Source organism: Austrofundulus limnaeus, unplaced genomic scaffold (genome assembly GCF_001266775.1).
Source record: "Austrofundulus limnaeus strain Quisiro unplaced genomic scaffold, Austrofundulus_limnaeus-1.0 Scaffold29, whole genome shotgun sequence".
Taxonomy (NCBI): domain Eukaryota; kingdom Metazoa; phylum Chordata; class Actinopteri; order Cyprinodontiformes; family Rivulidae; genus Austrofundulus; species Austrofundulus limnaeus.
The window spans coordinates 2889040-2893986 of NW_013952431.1; the positions used below are offsets into that span (position 1 = coordinate 2889040).

A 4947-nucleotide genomic window follows, 5' to 3' on the forward strand; every position below is an offset into this window, starting at 1 on the left:
ATATATATTTGTACGAGCCACTTTATGGATGATAGCTTTCTGAACAAAAGTGAATTTAACAGTACACTAATAACAAGATTATCATTAAATGGCAATGCAATTCCATCACTCAGGAATAGTAAGCTGAAAGACAACTTGTGTTATTTTGTTTGGTTATTTGGTCTATCTGTGATCTATGGTTAGCATCCATAACTTATATTACGATCCATGTTTTTTAGTTGGCTTACACCCCATTTTAGTAATTATTAAATTAGCTTATTAACATTGATGTGTGTGCATGACCGGGAGATACCTTACCAAGTTGAAATGTTGCCTCTGTACTTGCTTCAGTTCTTCATAAAACATACTTTCCGGTCCAACGTGGGATCATTCAAGTAAGGTTCAACTGTATCCTGAGTTGCTATTTTCCAAAACCGATACTGTATAATGCTGCTGCTATTTTTCATTAATATTACAACAAAATACGGCGCTTCTAAGCCAGGTTGTAAATGGCATGAAGCACTGTTATGATGACGAGCAGAAATGGGCATGACAGAAGTGGTAGGAGGTCCTTAAAGAGACAGAGGCCAATTTCAAGCCTTTTAGAAACAGCTATGGTGCGAAGTCAAATAATTTTTGATTTATATAAATTGACAGCATTTTCATAACAACTTCAGGTGACGTAGTTACTTTATTTTGGTATTGAATTGAACTTTATGCCTAAGAAACACATAATACTGGCTCTTTAAAATAATAAATTGAAGGTGGGAAGTAGCATAAAAACAGCAAATGTGCAAACCATGCTATTTAGAGAACTTTAGATGAAATACGGAGAAAAAGTTTAAGACAGCAAAAAGAGACTAAGCAGAGTACAACCACATGTTGAATTTTGTTTAAACAACATAAAAGTGACTCATTAAAACTGCAGGAAAACAAACAAACAACAACAAAACAAGTCTCATATAGGGCCATTAACACAAGGTGCTAAATGTTAAAAATAAATTTAAGAAGACTTGCTAGAGGCTGGATATTAGATTTTATAAGGTGAAAAAAATGAACTCGTCATTTAGAGAATATTTGCACTGTTTATTTGTCAACACAGCATGGTGCTGGAACAGCTTGGACATTTTCCTTGAACGTGTTTGAAAAGTCAAACAAAGGTGATCTAAAAACCCTTAAAACTGCCTTTCTACTCAATTGAAAAACTAAATTTCACAGTTTAAGAACTATAAATATAGAAATATCTGTACCTTTTTCAATAAATAAAWAAAAAATCCATCCTTTAGAACGTTCATTTGCTGGATGGGTTTGTTTTCCATTAAAAACTGACATGTAGTTTTTCATAATGAAACCCAGGGGTTTATAAAAGCCTCTCTGCAAAGGTGTTCCAAAATTTCATGTACCTCATTTCTGCCAGAAACACGTACCACCAGGGATTTCACTGCAGCTGAATGTAGTGCTGCAGAGAATTCTCACAAGAATTATTGTTTTGATAAAATAAAACGCCGAGTTAAAAAGGACAAAAAAAGGAAGGTAAGACCGTTGAAGAGCGGAGATAGCTATCATGAAGATAATTAGTACTTTTTCATTAAAAACAGTCAGCGCTGTGACTGTTTGTGTGCAACGTGACAAATTGCGAAACTGATTTATACACACAAATTGTAACCCAGAAAACGATTTGTCATGGTTTTGCTGTTGACGCTTCTCGCCAAGACACATTTTCAGCTTGTGCTTCTTGTGCCCCTTCTTTTTTGCGATATAAAAGCTAAATAAATGCAAGCGTTTACTTTGTCATAAACATTATTTATTGATCCATGTTCGATTGAAATGCCTTCAATTATTAAATAACCTCTGTGGTATGAACTAAGTGTGTAGGCAGCCATTCATCTTCCATGTAGCTCTACGTTTCTGTAGCCTTGGCCCCTAACGGTGTATATGATGCACATTTAACAACCTCCTCCTTTTATCATCTTCAAAACTGCAGAGCACTTTGAGCTATCCAGGGACATTTACCTATATGCACAGACTCACCACGTGCTGTATGTGAGGAAAAATCAGCTGTCATGCTGTTGTGTCACATTGCTGTTTCATGTCTTGGTGATGAGACGCCTCTAGGTCTCAGATGTGAGTAATGATTTTTCTAATAATCTTCAGCTTGTTAGCTCAGCCGGCTTGGAAGCTGAACACCAAAGTGCCTACATCCTGTTTGATGTGTGGTTCATTGTGTACTCTCCACTAAAACTCAAACCTAAAGGCTGTCAGTTTCATTTTATTATTGCTTTGATCAATACTGRACAGATGGGTTTTTAAAAAGTGCCATATTTTTGTATCACATCCCATATTTTAAGGTAATTTCAATACCTGGATTAAAAATATATACATTTAAATATATATTGTTCAGACTTCTAGCTTTCTGCTTTCCATGAATATTATTGGAGTGTGGATGTCTTATTTTAAAAAGCTCTTAGTATAGATTCCCTTTGAGAAAATGAAAAAAGGACACAAAGAAAAAAAGAACAAGGCAGCAATGACAGAATCTCTCCTTTGAATGAATCAACATATTTCAGTTTACTTGTTATTGTTAATGACAGGAAAAAGGGATAATTGGAGTACACTTTCAAGCATTATAATAGGTTTAGACATGATGTACAAGAGGGTTGTTGGAAGGTTGACAGTTGCACATGCCTGCATCAGATGCGGGTGGGCCTCTGCAAATCAGCATCTCACTGTGATTTTCCACATTTGTGCTGCAAACTGACAGGGGCTAAGGGTAATCTACTTCTTCTATTTTGGAAAAGGCAGTGTCAGGAAACAGGAGGAAATTCTGATCTGTAGCTTTTTCTGACATGGATTGTAGATGGTCTATGTTGCGGATACCGCCATCTTTGCTTAACACAAAGCATCATGGTCCAGTTTTGGGACATCAGGTGCTGGTGTTTGAACTAAATGAAATGGAAAAATGAGTTGTGGAGATCACTGTGCTGTGTATTATTGTGCATATGTGCAACAATGATTGCTTATACATGAAAAAAATGGAATAATGAAAACGCAAAATTGTCAGCGCTAGGTCAAGTAGATCTAAATATGTTAATGTGCTTTATAGCAATCTTGGCCGCGTATCATATTTGTCAACTACAGATCATTTTGACCACTTAATTTTACAAATATAGCTATGCACTATCTTAAAATTGGAACACATCTATATACTGTAATGATGTTTATTTATTAACAATAACAAACACCATAGGCTACAGACCATAATAACAAATGCATTTACCACTATTAAAACAAGATGATTTTTAATTTATTTTTACTATGCAAAGATGGTTGTTATTCATAAACCAACAGTTACTGACATTGTAAACACAAAAACACTGAGCCAATGTCAGCATATTAGTAGTGAACACCAGTGCCTCGAACATTGACCCCTGTGGTACTTGAAAATCTCATCAATTGATTTTGTAGCTTGAACTGCAATAAACAGTTTGGAAGCTATTAAAACAATGCTATAAATCATAAATGATAACAGTATTTTTTTAGCATTGGATAAAAACAACAGTTTGGGGATTTCTTTGTAGTAAAGTAAGATAAGGAGGCCATTGTTTTTTTATTTTATTTTATTTTTTTATTTTTAAGCATTTATTCTGAAAAAGAGCGCAACTCTCTATATAAACATACAGTACATTATTTTATTTTATTATATCTATTTTTTTTTCAAATAAAAAGACCTGACACGATTGTGTTTTCCTTGAGGAGCCTAGTAGGAGAAACCATGTAAAATGTAGGAGGATGAGGTCATGCGGGACGCTGTGAGCTGTAACTATGGAAAGAAAATGTAATGAAAATGTAAAGGGAGCAGACTTAACAGGAGGGATAAAAACTCTGCAAGATTTAAAACAGATAAAAGTTCTGATGTGTTTTACTTTTATTTGTAAAACTAATGAAACATATTTCGTGCAGATTAGTGACAGATTTTAGCTCTAACCTTTGCTCTTTTTTCCTCTGCAGGGCTTTGGATCCATCTTCCTTGGCTGCCACTTTTTTTTCAACTCATCTGCCTGAGCCTGCAGTTCATCTTCATGTTGAGTCTTAATCACACRCAGCACATCAGATAGAGGTAGGCAAGGAATTTCTACCCCTGTATGAATTTTAAAGTGTGCTAAATGAGGCTGTAAAAATGGACTCTGTAGGAAACTGTGACACTGTTATACTATTTTAATTACATCTCAAAATTCATAAACACTTATTGCCAATTAACTGTTTAATGACCCCCTTTGGGAAATTAGCCAAGTATAAGATATTACATTATGCTTTCATAAATACACTCAGATGCATAATATACTCTTTCACTAACTAATGTCAAAGATGTAGATCATAGGGAATAGCCAAACCTCAGCAGATTTTGAAGGATCTTTTAGGATTATTTTTATCTAACCTCTGGAATTTAGTCATATAGAATGAATCATGTTTATTAAGTAGATCTTTGTTTGCACATACAGGAKCATACAAATAGCTGTTCACATGATTTACCTGCTATGATGTGTCAGACTTTTTCACTGACAAATTTAGACTCTGACTTTGGATGTGAATAATTTCATCAGAGACATATTCTTATTAGACAATAAAAAAAGCGTTTTATGCTCAAGAAAGGTGAGCATTCATGTCATTTGCCGTTGTGCATTTTTGTTTGACTGATTGCAAATTTATTATTTATTTTTTATCTTTAAAAACCTCTTTTATCTTGCTGCAAAATTAAAGTGTTTCCATTAATATGACGTTTTGGATGATTTTTTTGTTTGTTTGTTTGTTTTTAGTCTAACCATCCGAGTAAGAAATGCATGCACTAGTTTATATTGTATTTGGATGCATGAATACTGTAGGTGATGTAACCATTTCCGCATGGGGGAAGATTAAACAACTTCACAGCAGTTGTGATTATATTTATTTATTGCTTCTGTAATCCAAAGC

The 4947-nt window shown here is 34.4% G+C and overlaps 1 protein-coding gene across 4 annotated transcripts in view; it reads left to right on the plus strand.

Annotated features, from left to right (window-relative positions):
• zgc:172282 (leucine-rich repeat and fibronectin type III domain-containing protein 1-like protein) overlaps positions 1 to 4947 on the plus strand; it is a 214729-nt gene that overhangs the window by 100031 nt on the left and 109751 nt on the right. For all 4 annotated transcript variants that reach the window (XM_014005338.1, XM_014005339.1, XM_014005341.1 and 1 more), the window contains exon 2: positions 3988 to 4096. The gene's annotated coding sequence lies outside the window, so the exon portion shown is untranslated. The remainder of the gene's footprint in view (positions 1 to 3987; positions 4097 to 4947) is intronic.